Source organism: Sceloporus occidentalis, unplaced genomic scaffold (genome assembly GCF_023333645.1).
Source record: "Sceloporus occidentalis isolate IW3139 unplaced genomic scaffold, rSceOcc1.0.p SCAF_3, whole genome shotgun sequence".
NCBI lineage: Eukaryota > Metazoa > Chordata > Lepidosauria > Squamata > Phrynosomatidae > Sceloporus > Sceloporus occidentalis.
Window position 1 is genome coordinate 144,615,893 of NW_028316983.1, and position 15,405 is coordinate 144,631,297.

A 15,405-nucleotide genomic window follows, 5' to 3' on the forward strand; every position below is an offset into this window, starting at 1 on the left:
CTAGACTGCTCACATCTGTATCATCGTAAATCCCAGGATTAGCTTGGATACAGATGATGAGAACTGACATTTTCTATCTGTGGTATTAACCCTGTCTTAGTTAATAAATGTTTCACTTTAATGTAATGCTTTTATCTTTGGAGAGTGGTTTGCAAGGATTAATTGGTCAATATCTATGAGTAGGTGAATATATTACACACCTCAGTTTAACAAGAAGAAAGAAAAAGCAGAGCATTAACCAGTATTTTTAGAGCTGCATTGATGGAGGCAGTCATAGAGTTGTTTCCAATCTTACAGTTTTTAGTAAGAATACCACACGAAATTGCTGCAAGCTTTGTCCACTACAATGGTAATATCTGAAATGGCTTCATGTCTTTTTTAAAACTACATGTGAAAAACAAATAGGTCATAGCTACATTAAATACTTAACTGGGGCTAGGACTTAGTGAACTGAAGACTGATGAGAATTTCTGAGCAAACAGCTAAACAAGCCACAAGCCTTCATATTCTTTGAGAGAACTCTGGACAGTTAAATTAGTCTACAATAATTTGTAGTTTGAAGTATACCACTTTGATTAAAGCACATGCAGGCATACACAGGGTCATCACACCCCTAGGACATGTTATTGCCTGTGGCAAAGGACAATATGGTGCCTACCCCATTCCATGCACTCAAACCAACTGGACTGGTAGGTGATCGCCATTTTCATGAACTCATTTCTGATCTCTCGTCTCCAAAACTCACTTTAAAACTTGCTTTTTCAGCAAAGATTTTTAAGACTGACCACTCATAATGCCTTGACAGAACTTCTTCTGCTGCTGATCCTTCTACTTCCATTCTCAGGCCTACTCTCTGCAGTACATGATATGTTCATGGACACACACATGCACACATGCATGCATGCACTGGAGGACATTTTTGGAGTATTTTTTGCATCTTGTGTTCCAGGCAGAATTTATGTATTTCTTCCATAGTCATTAATTATTATTATTATTATTATTATTATTTATTTATTTATTTATTCAGCATTAAGCCTGCCTTTGCATTTTTATCTTTGACCTTCCTTAGTAATTGTTCCAAGTCTATGATGTTTTCCGCTAGTAGTATGGTGTCATCAGCATATCTTAGAGAGTGTTAATGTTCCTTCCTCCCGTCTTCACTCCTCCTCCTTCTGACTCTGCTCTTCTTATTTTCTGCATACAACTTGAACAAATAGGGTGATAGAATGCAGCCTTGACTGATCCCCTTGACTATTCGGAACCATTCTGTTTCTCCACCTTCTTTTTCTCCACTTCCCTTGCATGATTATTAACAGCATCTGGGAAATGCCTGAGTAGGATTTTGATCTGAGCCTGGAACAACTTCTGTTCAAGGACACTTTTAAAACTGCCACTTTTTACACAAAATACCAAATTGGATAGTCCAGAAATGCACAGGCCAAAAGGCCAGTTCTGGCATTATCCTGTTTGGATTATGCATGTCCCAAATTCCAGTTCTGGTGCAAGCAGTCTGGATGACACATTCTACACCAGAACTGGGTAAATTGGCCTTAAACACATTAAAATAACTGGCCTGTTACTCTGTATCCCTCTGTTCTTCCACAATGGTGGCTGTCTGCATGGGCATCCTGCCGAGCTATTTGGCATGTCTGCTTCTGCTGCTCTTTCTCTGGGTCATTCTTTCTCAGGTCAGAACAAAATGCCTGGCTGTGTGACTGTTTCTGGGGGCCTTGTGCTGACTACAGAAGCAAATGATCCATGGCAGTGACAAACACACTGAACAGCTTGGTGGGATGCTCGTGTAAACATGCACTGCAGCACGGGAATGGAGGTCAGGTAGGGGAGGAGGTTGGGGCAGCTGGGGGGCCAGAATACTCTGCGCTGTCCCTGGAGTATCCTGGCCAGTGCAGACAAGACCTTAGAAAAACCATAAGGTACCTTTTGCTTCTAGTTTTAACACCGACCACTTCATGTACATTTTCCAGAAGCACCTCTTCATTACAACAGTAGGCTGTTTTCTGTGAACATAGCACGATTCTATGTACACATAGCATGAACCGTTGCCATCAATTATGTGAAAGAGACATATTGTGATTTTTAATCAAAGGATTAAAAGAATTGCCCCCCCTCCCCGGCACATCTGCATGCAAATGAATGATGACAGCAGACCTAAATTGCTGGGCTTGCCAAATCCACAACTGTGGGCCCTTTTTGGGTAGGTAGGCCCAAGTTAAAATGTGGAGATTTTAAAAGTTTTTAACTTGTAAAAAAAGATTTTACAAGTTAAAATGTGGAGATTTGGTCACCTAAACAGATACAAAGAGCACACTAAAGCCAAATGGAACTATCTGAGGAGCTATTTAAGGCAGTGAAGAATAAAAAGGCTTGTATTTCCATTCCTTCCCCTTCACTACATCTAAAGACTAACAGATACAGAATGTTGTACTTCTTATTTCAATAAAGAAATCCAAATGAAAATTCTGCTATGTTCAATTACAACAACCAATCATTTCAGAATGCTAGTTAGAAGATTGCCATGGGCTGACAGCAAGACTGGGACCCATTTTATACCAGTTAAAAATTGGGGATTTTTTCAGATGAAGACTTTAAACTAGCTGTAGCCAATGGTTGTTCTGGTGGACTTCAAGTCCCATGAACCCTAGCTAGCTACCACTGGAAATCCCTAGAATTGGGCATTCATCTCATGACCTTCTTTGCTCCATGCACAGCAAGCCCAAAGCATGTCTGCATGGCTTGTGCCAACTTATTTCTGCATGGGAATCACCAAGCATGAGTTTTGATTACTCCAATGTGCCAGTAGCTAGATCTGAAGTTAAGGAGTTTGCCAAGGCAAAACAAAACAAAACAAGAGTGGGACTGAAAGAGAATAAACTTTCCCAATTTTTGTTTTGTTTTCCAAAATAGTTGTTCCAGGGTTATGACCTTAATGTCTCTTGTGCCTTTGCTCATTTAAGCACTGGCTCAGACAAGGTCAGTGATAGAAAGCAAATGAAAGAACACCCATCTTTCAGCATCACACATCAATGTGTAAATTTATCAGAGGTCCAGGAACAGTGCTCATGTTTTTTGAATAGTCAAGCAGAAGCCCACAACATATCACTCAAACATGCAACTGCAACATGCCAAATCAAACTTTTAAAAGCTGTCATTTTATAAATGCTCAAAGTGCTGACCTGCAAAACCCTAAACAGCTTAGGTCTAGGCTATCTGACAAATGTCATGTCCCTACACGAGTCTCCCCAGGGCTCCAAGGTCCTCAGGAGAGGCTCTTTTCTCAGTTTCACCTCCTTCACAGGTACAGAGCGGACTCTTCTCAGTGGCTGCCCTTAAGCTCTGGAACTCCCTTCCTAGGAACACTAGAATGGCCCTATTTGCTGCCTTTTTGTCAGACTATTATTCTCTGACAGGCTTTTAGAACTGACACTTTTTAAGGGGATCATTTTTAGGAGCATCTTGTACTGTTTCAGTTTTTCATCTTTATTCCATGCTTTATATTTTAATATTGTTAATAGTTCAGGTCAGTTTTAATGTTGACCTTTTGTACATTGTAACTATATTGTAGTCATTTTCATTTGTAAGCAGCCTTGAGTCTCAGTTCTGGGGAAAATATTAGGTATTAGTAATAAAGCTTATTATAAAGTCTAGTTTGCCTCAGGAGATGGTGGGTTCTTCTTCTTCTTCTAAGGTCTTTAAATGGGCATCTTTCAGGAGTGCTTTGGCTGTGCATTTCTGCATGGCAAGAGGTTGAATTAGATGGCCCATGTGGTTCCTTCCAAGTGTATTCTATTATCACTATCATTATTACTTTCCAAATGCCCTTAAAAATCTCAATGGACATCAAAATTATTTATCTATTTTTGAAAAGCATACATTGCCTTTTTATAGTTAAACCCCTAAGGTAAAGGCACAAAATATATCTAGTTGTGTTGTAAATTCCTGCCAGTAGTCAATTTTACTGGCAGATGTCTTTTAAGAAGGGATGGTTGGTAGGTGGCCAAGAGAAGAAGAGGGCAGCTTCATTGTTAGATGTATCTCTCAGTCTACACAAAGGTGTGCAAACATACCACCCTCTCAATGTTGTCCTCCAGGCCAGTGGTTCTCAAACTGTGAGGCGGGACTCCAGGGGAGGGGTGAGAATTACTTACAGGGGCATGAGACTTCAATGCCCTGATCCTCTCCCCAACTTTTTTCTGTCCTGGAGGGGAAGAGAAAGGTAAGGCATCTCTGTATGAAGGCGGGGAAGCAGAGCTATTTCTTTTATAAAATGTTAAAATAAGAGAATATATGAATATATGACTGAAAATATGCACACTAAACAAACAAAATATTTTTATCCATATACTACATCAATGGGGAGGCATGATGTCTGCATGTAGATGTAAAGGGGGCCACAAGAATAAAAAAATTGAGAACCACTGCTCTACACCTAATTGGTGTAGCTAATTGTGAGGAATCCTGAGAATCGTGGACCAACAACAACTGGAGGACCATTGTTGTCTATCATCCCTTTACACATACATCCTGGTAAAGTATACCTTTCAATTGGCAGAGGCAGTTTTGATTAATCCTCTGTCATTCCACTTTTCCCTGCAATTTTTAAAATGTCCCAGTTTCCTTTCCATTCTTCTACTTTCACTCTTTATCCTCAGATTACTTCAGTTGCTGCAGACCGAGTTGAAAGTACAAAAGTAGTTTGCACTACATTAATGCAGTGGGGGCAGAGGACAGGAGGGGCAGAACCTTGTAGGCTCTAGCAAAAGCAAACGGCTGCAGCTTCTTGTAGTTTGTGTGTTCTTTCTCATTAATTATACATTGGCTGGAGTCTAATGATGCATGGCCACACATTTCCTGGTCTTCATCCATGAAATGTTGGAGGATATATTAAAAGTTTGACCAACCTCCTTACTTCTTAAGTGTTCACTGCCAAATGCCAACACTCAGCCAGCCCCACAAACACCCTGTCCCATGCCATTACGCCATGCTACTTTGGATCCTAGTTTTCAGGAGTGGCACAGGCTGTTAGCACTGGTTGGATGAAACAACAGATGGTTTCCTGCTGCTGCTCCCCACCTTTGTGTGTCAGCAAAGCAGGTGGGCAGAGAGAATTCAGTGCACATCAGAGGGCTGTGTTTGACCCTGGACCTGCCGGTTGCCAATTCCTTATAGAAATTCTCACTAGTGAAAAAAAATGCGGAAATGGAAAGACTCCCAGCTGTTTCAACTGAAAGCATCTATTTATATAAATGTATATTTAATGAGATATGGAGCTGAGGTTAACTTTGTTCACAGACAGATATTATGATGTCTGCTGGGCAACAGTTGCAAAATTATATCAGCTTTTATAGAATTAATGCTGCCAGCAGGAGCCTAAAACCATAGAATATAACTGAAAATGGCCTCCCACCCCAATTTACGTAAATCTTTTGTAACAACTTATGGATTACAATATGCTTATCAAAAATCAAGAAGAGGATAAAGGAATAGTTATCTTCGATAACAAGCTGTTTCTTTGGTGCTGGATTTGTAAACCTAATATTTAGAATAAAATAACTGTGAGGATTTTGCATTAGATATTTTTGCTTCCAATATCATCTAAGTATGTGAGAAATGGCTGTAAGCACCTGGGATAAATTTAGAGCTGAATGTAAGTAATTGATGTGGGAGGAGGACAATTTTAAAAATCAATATGCCTTCAACCTGCAGGGTGCCATGTTAAGATGTATCTACACAGGATCATTACAGTACTTTGATCTGTAGTTTGGTGAGGCTTTATTGCTCTCTGGCTGGTAATTCTAAACAATCCATGAAACTGTCTACTCAGCCCTCTGGAAAAATATGAGACAGGACAATTTGCCAGTTACATGGTGACAGTTTTCCCTATCTTGCACAAACATGATTTCCCCAGGACTGACTTTCTGTGACATGTAGAATCAGTACATAAAAGAGTCAATTGTCAATACTATCAGGGTGAGGTAGCAGGCCAATGTTCGTCTTCAAAGAAGTATCAGTTCCTAAGGAAATTCTCTTTTCACCTTTCTCCTACCACCTGAAAAATCTTATGGCTTCAGTGTCTGCTGGCTATATTCCAAAGTACCATTTGATTTCTCTTTCATTTTATATCTAAACAGGTGTAGTGTCCCAAATGAACAGCTCATTTCAGGCATCCAGGAGAGAGAGAAGAGGGAGCAGGCTATCCCCACATTCTCTATGTGGCCCACAACTGGGAATACTGATTTTTCAGTAGTCTAGACTGGGTAATGAAGTCTTCATATACAGCAGAGGCACTCATTTCAAGACTATTCCTAAACCTGAGAAAGACTAGTAGGCACAAGCTGTCAAAAGCCACCCATGTTAACTTTAACCAAGAATCTTCTGCCCATCAATATCTTTAGATAACAGCTAAACAAAAGCATAAGAGAGTAAAAAGTTCTATCCATAAAGACCACAACAAAGAGAAGCTTTTAAAATGTACACGCTAATTCCCATTTCATCCATGTTGCTCCTGAATTTGGGGGAAGCTAAGCATTCATATGTGAAATATGGATTAGGAAAGTACAACATGTGGGAAAAGACAAGTGGGGGATTAATGAAAGAAATTATGTGATGATGGGGAAAAGGATTTATTGCCCCTTAAAAATAGTAGGCATACTTTTGCCATTTGGCTATTTTCTGGTGGCAAAAATAGACTAAAATGCCAGCTATTAAAAATGGATTTGACTAGTTTCCACTCACAAATGTACTTCTGAAAATGTTGAGAGTTTTCCACTTGCAATATTAATGGAATACTGCATTTCCCCACAAATTGTTATTTGAATTATTTAACAATTTCCCCTCTCTCACATGCTCTTTGCCCCAACAGCAAGCTTGTGTCTGCATGTGAACAGTGTTTAGTGTTTATGCTTTATTTGTGTGAGTGGTAGATAAAGTAGACATCATTTGTTCTATATTTTTGGCCTGTACTTAGCTTCCCCCAAAGTGAACAGTAGCACAGATGAAAGTATAGCATTTCCTGTAACACTAATAATTTCTGATATTTCAAGCCAGTTCTGGAGAGTTGCATAGGCCCATTCTGGCTGTGCTGAGCAATATCAGGTTTACATAATGCTCCAAATAGGAAATAGTTGAAGGAAGTGGAAGGCAAAGTAAGGAAAGAAAACTTAATGATTACCATTTGCATTTTTGAAACAGCCTTTGTGCTGAGCACACAAGATGAGGATGGTTGGCCCTGTCATTAGAAAGAGTGACGTAGTCAGGTAGCAAATTGTTTATTTCATTTATTGCTAATGTTGTTTTTGCAGCTTTACTCACAAGAAGTGATGTTTACAGGATTTTGTGGTGCTAAAATAGGTGGCCTGCCTTGTATAGTCTCATCCTCACTGGAACTGGGTGCTGCAGTTTTCTGTTTTGTCTTTAGCAGCAAAATGCCCTGCTTAAAGTGAACTTTAGGTGGTACCATAAATGTTCTTGGTGATACTTCCTCCCCAGCTCTACATTAACTAAGAGTTCTATTGTTTTAATGTTCAGTTTAATGTGCACCAGGACCTAATAAATCACTTCTATCTGATCCTATTTTTGCAGGGTGGGCTGTCAATGCATGTCACCTCCCCTAGTTTCATACCATTTACTTGAGCTCCAGCTAACCTACTTTCACAAGGGAGCCTTTAAAGCAACACAGTTAAACAAGAAAGCAGTCCACATTAATCATTCCCTGTCTACCAAGCCATACAAAGTAATGGTCCTAGCAGGTACTGAGGTGTTTTTTTTAAGCAAAATGTTTGGTCTCAGCACTCTGAACAAAAAAGAGACTCACCGGTTTGCAATTCATCTCTTGCTCAAATGTCATACTTTCCAATGGACTTGTAGTAGCCATGACAAGAGTCAGGTCAAAAGAAATGGCAACATGGCATGTAATTCTACCTTTATGAAAGGACTCTCAGAAAACATTACTGCCAGTCTCAACAGGCCACTTGAGTGCATGTGTATTCTTGAAAATAGTTTGGCACTAACACCAGGTGTGAATGGAACATATAGGCCTCATTCCTACTACCTTTTAAACCAGATCGCAATTTGGTTTGAACCAGTTCAAATGACCCTGGTTCCCACTTAAATCGATTTGCTGAAGCAATTCGGTGAAGGGGGGGGGGGCATGCAGTAGACCCATTTAACTTGTGTCTTTTTGATGCTGATTTTCTCTGTGTCTTTTTCACCAAATCGATTCAACGCAAGTGTGAACCACAGGTGGATCAGAATCAATTCAAATTTGCCCTTCAGTCGGCTGGAACTGAATCATTTTGAATTGATTCATTTGGGAATGTGAACCACAGGTGGGTTATTTTGATGCCAGAAAATGATAGAAAATAAGATTGGGGCAAATGTAGTGGGAGCCATGGTCCGATGTCTAATCGATCCATCAATTTGGATAGCACACCAATTTATCTGCAAATGGGAATGAGGCAGATTGTTGTAAGAACGTAAGGTGACTCAAGTAGAGTTTGTGGATATGGGAAGAGAAACAGCAGAACTGGGATATATTCACAAACTCCAGTCCATCAACATTGGGTTAACAAAAACAATGGTTTCCTGACACACTACACATATCATAATGATAGTTAATACCCCAGCATCCTGAGGGCTCTCTTGCCCATTTTATCACTAGTCCTTGCTGGTTCCAAGTCAGCATCATACCATATCCCAAGAATGTTCTCCATCATTCATATGCTTATCAACTCACCTTTGCTTTAGGCAATAGCTTTCTTCCCAGTGTTGTTCCCCAACAACCATTGACCCAACTTGTCACCTCATCACCCACAAGTTTTGCATTTTTATTACTATTCACACACACACTTGCTCATTCATGGTTATAAATGTCTGTCCATAGGCACTTCACTCCATGCATCTGATAAAGTAAACCTAGGTCCAAAACACACTGCAGTTGAAAACTGCTTTAACTGCCCTGGCTCAGTTCTAGGAAATCCTGGGAATTGAAGTTTATTGTGGCACTAGAACTCTTTGACCGAGAAGGCTCAATGGCTCACAAAACTACAGTTCCCAAAATTCCCTAGCACTGAGCCAGGGATGTTAAAGCTGTCTCAAACTGACTAATTTCTGCAGTGTGTTTTGGACCTCAGTCTACAAAAGCTTATGCTACAAACTTCTTTCTCTGTCTCAAAAATGCTACAAGATCCCTTTGCATAATGATGAGCTGAATTACATTTCTATGTAAATTACAGCAAATATTTCTAAATTAATAATTGGCATATAGGCATTTTGTGGAAATCAGTCTTTTGTCTTCTTTTTTTTGCGATGATACATTTAATCTTTTCAAGCAATGCATTAAGTAGCTACCCTATTTATGAACATGGATAATGAATGTAGCTATCATTACTTTTTCCAACTTAGCTGGTGAATGACAACAGTGCAAAAACTGGGCATCAGAGAAATAAGAAGCAAACATTACCAAGCTTTTGGGAACATCAAAGCTTGGAGGATTCTGTATATAAGTAGAAGTATACACACATACATACCTTCATACATTTGTGTGTGTGTGTGTGTGTGTGTGTGTGTGTGTATTTAGATTTTAAAATATTACACATAGTTGCCTGACAGGTACCTGTAAACTTCAAGGATGTACATAATTCTGTTGGCAGTTGAACTTGGGGTTAGAAAACACATCTGAGGAAACCAGAAATCAGTTTCAGATGTGACTTTTATCATGCCATTTCTGGGTCGAATTCCTTGAATTTTATGAGGGCTTATGAAATCATTGTTCTATACTTGCAATATTCCCTGGCTTTTCTGTGCTGCAGAAAGTTGGTTAAGGAGAAAAGATTGATTCCTTACTGTCAGCGCATGAGGACTTTTTCATCTAGAATACATATATGTGTCTATCTATAAATTATGTCTGTGGCTGAGACACCGAAAATGTTAGGGGTGGGGGATAGAAAAATAGAGCACCAAGGATGGGATTAATTGTTCAGACACCTGGCGAGTTACAGAATGTACCCCGGAGTGGAGGGATTATGGTTGGGAGGATACGTGTCATGAAGAAGAGCAAATTCTCTCCTCCATATTGTTCCAGAAGGTACAGAAAACCTAAAGACCTAAAGACATTCTTCTGCCTCTCTGAGGAAAGGAACATAGCCCTGTGGTAGAGCACTTGTTTTCCATGCCAAAGATTACTTCTGGCTGTGGTTGCCAGTCTATTCCAAGTCTTGAGATTTCAAGGCCCAAACCAGACCTACAATTGGCCAGTTTGACATCACAGGATGACCCTAGTGATGCCATTAAGCATTAAGCACAGTTACAAATGGAAAAAAAAACACACACAAGTCAAGCAACAGAGATATACATATGGTTTTCATGGCAGTACTCTTTTCCTGTGATCCCTTCCCCTCACCTTGGGGACCAGAGAAGGTCCTGGGATTGGGGAAACCCTACTCATTGCTGGCATATGAAAAACTAATGCCACACAGCATAGATGATAATAAGCAACAAGGACCAAGAGTTTCATGATTCTGTATAAGAAGGAAACTAAAGGCCGGTACAGATGGCCCTTTAAGACACCCTCGTCATGTGCTAGGGTTGCCTCAGGGTGGCACTTCCAGACGCCCCTCAACCCTAGCACGTGATGAGGGCATCAAAATGATGGTGCCCTGTAAACATGGGCATCGCACAGTGCTTGTGTAATGAGTGTGCCAGTGGTGCACTTGTTATGCTGCAGCTGCGGCATAAGAAGAACCCGCTTTTAGCAGGTTCTTTTTACTCTGCAGGGAAGCCACACAGTTTGGGGGCTGCGGCTTCCCTGTGGAGAGAAAACAGGCGCTGGCAGGGCACCATTTTTAGTAATAATAAATAATAAAATTTATTTATATCTCGCCTCTCTACAAAATGCAATCGTGCCTAAATCATATAGTATGATGCAACCGCGCCTAAATCATATAGTATGGTGTGTTTGAAAGTCAGTTTGGTATAGTGATTTGAGTTTTGGACTAGGACTTTGAGAGATTAGGGTTCAAATCCCCACTTGACCATAGAAACCCACTGGGTGACCTTAAGCAAGTCGCATTCTCTCAGCCTAGGAGAAACCCACTCTGAAGAAAAACCCTTAATGGGAGGTCACTTTAGGGTCATCATGAGTGCATCTACATTGTAGAAATAAAGCAGTCTGACACCACTTCAAGTGCTGTCACTCCATCTATTTAATAACCTACCCTTGTTTTGTTGTTTCACATAGCAGAGAAAGTTTGGCATAAGATTATTGATGTTGAAGTTAATCACCCAACTGACAGTCAGAACTAGCAATATTTCAGTGTGGTTAATAGTGTGAACTGGAGTTGTAAGGGCCAGAACCCATCTGAAAATTATGATTTACATTGAGAAACAATTATGTTGTAATTTATCTAAATGGATATAATTATCATTTTGAGAAACGGCATATGAATTACAAATCTTTGGTCTAGAGATTGGCTATGCTAGCCAAAGCAGTGACACTTTCCCTCAGGGAACAACATAGCAAAATGATATGAGGCCTGATCAATAAGTTGTTTTAGATCTGCAGGAAAGAAGCAAAGAAGTTTAGAACTTGCTGTCTTTCACAAGACCGGTAAAATATTGCCACCTTGGGCCTTTTAACATAATTATAACACTACGATTCTGGTTTAATAGCCATGGCAACATCCTACGCAACCCTGGGATTTGCGCTTTTGGGAAGGCACTTAGAATTCTCCGAGAGAGTTCTAGTGCCTCAAAATTGCAAATTCCAGATTTCCATAAGAAGTTGATGTGGTTTGTTCTGGGACCAGAGCAATATGACAGAGAAGGCCAAGTATCTCACAAAACTGTAATTCTCAGAATTCCATAACACTGAGCCATTGCAGTTAAAGCAGTGCCAATTTGCATTATTTGTACTGTGCAGATGCAGTTTACCCTGCAGAATTAGTGTTTCACACCTCTAGAAGTACATTATACCAAGCTTTATGGTATAATTGTGTCATGTGAAAGGGTCCTTTGGGGATAACTATATCTGAGGACTGTGGGCCAACAGGAATGTGGGCATTGTAAGGTATTATAATTTATGCACCACGAGCCCTCTAATATAATTGTTAGAGGACCTCCATATTATTGTTCAAGGTTTGCAGGTCTAGTTGGTCCTCCTTTTAGAAAGAGTGAAGCAGCTACCTGAGGCAGCACATTTGCAGTGTCATGATATGCCAGCAAATTGTTATTTATAGAATTTGTTCTTACTGTATTTTTAGTGCTGAAAAAACTGATTTTTTTCCTTTGTGTTATAGTAACTTAAAACTTCAGTGGATCATTTAGAAACATAGTTTAGGTATCTAAACCAAAGTGGCAGACAGTGACCATGGGAGGCAAATACAGCACAGAAAGGCACACATGATTTGCACTGCTTAGCCTCTCCAGTGCTAGAAATTGAAACTGAAGGAAATTTTCATTTGGGGGTGCAGAATTCTTATGGGGAGGCAGTGCCCTCATTTTGTCCTTCCTGTAGCTACATCCCTGTTGGACACACACCACATTTGCAAGAACAGCATTTATCAGTGTAGATGGAATTACATGAGATGGTTAGGAGGACATATAGGATGAGAAATGTAGTGACTCAGGGGGAAGCCACAAATGATGACAGTGGCTACCAGGAAATGACTCTGCATAATAGTATATGGAAAAAGATGGAAAGACAGAGAGAGTTGGGAGATAAGAATAACATTGTTTATTTCAGGGATGATGGGAGTTGTAGCTCTTTACCTCTGGCTCTAACTCACCACCTTGTTATGCAGCGGCGCTGACCAGTTTTGGTGGTTAATGCTTTTCTCCAAAGCAGCAGAGTTTCAGAGAATAGGCTGAAGACCCTGACAAACTCTCCAAGCCTTCTCACTCTTCTTCCTCAGAAGTCTTCACACTTCTCCAGGATCCTGCTGGCTCTTGTATCTTCACTCAAGACACCAGACAACTCAGTAGTCTTATACAAAAGATCTACTTTATTCTATTATATACAAATACTATATGCCCTACAAATCACAATCTCTACAAGCACCAAACTACTCACACAACTACCCACAAAATACATTGGCAAACATAGCAATTATTATAGCCATTGTTAAACACCACCCACTTAGTCAGTTTCCACCCAGTGGGCGTGTACATTCATTTTGATTGGTTCTCATAGTTCAACCCATACTTAAGAATTTTATCATTTCACCTTGTACACTTAATGATTCTCAGGTGTTTTCAATTGTACATTCTATAAATCTGTCCTTGGCATTCAGGACTGCTAAATTACATTAGCTTTTACACCTGTATGGCTTCTTAATTGCTTTTGCTTAGTCACTGTGACTTTCACATACATGTTTTATTTCTATTACTGTATATCCCATGTTGCATTTTCCTTAACAGTTTAAACAAATACATTATATTATATAATTCCTAATTGATTAATTAGGGATAGCAAAAACGAAAAGGGGAGGAGCACATCATTATATACCACACAAATAGCATATTATGCAGCTGGCTCTAACACCACATAGGACTCTATCACACAGGAGGCAAGCATCATGAAAACATGATTAAAATGTGGTAAACTGGATGTGTCTTTGGGTAACGGAAACTCCCATTTAAAATATGTGGGAGGAAGAAGGACCTGTCAAAAGACGCATCCATTATAGTTTTACGCATGGGACATGAATGGGAGAAGCATGTGGGTGTGTGATAATGTTTCCCCTGAACATGCTATTACCACGTTTTAATCACATTTTCATGATACTTGCCTCCTCCGTGTGATAGAGTCCATAGTCTCTTGCATTCATTTGTTAGGATGGTTGTGTGGATTGTAAGAGCTGTGTGAAAAAGTTTGATTTCCATAGACTGATTTTCTTTACCAATTCCTCTGTTAGTTTCTCAGTTGTTGTTAAAATATGGGGGAGGAAGAAGGATCTACACAAGACAAGCAACTATAACCTATAGTGAGGTTATAGTGGTTTCCTCCACCACTATTCCTTTCTTTTTTCCCCTTAGCATATTAGGAAATTTCTACATTCCCATGGTTGCTACTCTCTCGACATCATTTTGAAACTAGTGACACTATTGTATTTTATTTTTGCTAAAGGGATGAACCAAGAAAAATACTGTCTGTGTTTAGGAATTGTCTTCTGGAATTGGAATCATAACTGGAACAATTTAGAACTCAAGAAACTAGGATTATTCGTTTTTTAAAAATATATATTTTAATAGATTTCTTTGCCCTAGAAGGAACTAGAAAACTTTGAGATAAAAGTAGTCCCACCATACCATCAGTTTAACTGTTCAGTCTGGTGGGCTTGGCTGCTGTAAGATATTTAGTGTTTTAGAGAGTCAGTCAGGAATACATCCTCTCCACAATAATTTCCCATCCTGAGAGGGCAGTATTCCCAATCCCCACAATTTCACACTTTGTCCAAAACAAAGCCAGCTGCTCTCCCCTTTCCAGGCACATACAGAGTCCACCAGTCGTTCCTCGGCTGATGCATTGCCTTTCCCAGTTACCGGCATGTTTGGGGTAAACAAAGAAGAGAGGAAGTAGAAGCCACCGTGTTCAAATGCTTCTGTCTAGTAAAGGGCTACAAGAGGGGCATGGATGCCTGACATTCAGATCATACTCAACCTTTTGATCATCTGTCATTTTGTTATAAGAAAGCTCGCCATCCTTTACCACTGTTTAAAATAGCCTGGAGGAAGTTGAGCATTAATCTTAACCTCAAACACATTGAGCCTTGCATTTCCTCTCAGGCTCTAAAATGTGCTATCTAGTTTCCCACACCTCAGTCTTGCTAAGTTTAGTTCCTTCAGGCCAGCTGCTAAGGAAGGAAAAGAGAGAAAGAGAGAGAGAAACAATGCTTCCAGTGGATATAGCATCGCATTACCCTGAGCTGTCTTGTTTGTTTTTTCCTTCCCTCAGAAATATTTAAAGATGAACACAGAGGAGAGACATTTATGTGCACTTTAAAAAACTTGAATTGATATAAGAAAAGTTGACTTCATTGTTTTGTTTCACTCTGCAATCTAATGAGTTGTTGTTGTTGTGTGCTTCCAAGTCATTTTTGACTTATAGCGGCCCATAGGCAACCCTATCATTTTGGGGGAGCAAGTTTCTTCAGAGGGGGTTTGCCATTGCCATCACCCGATGCTGAGAGAGTGTGACTTTCCCAAGGTCATCCAGTGAGTTTTTATGCTCAAGGGGGGAATCAAACCCTGATCTCAAGTCGTAGTCCAACACTCAAACCAATCTAATGAGGCCTCATTCCCACCACCTTTTAAACTGGATTGCAGTTTAAATGCAATCGTTTAAATGATGCTGGTTCAAACTTGAACTGAATCGCTGAAGTGATTTGGGGA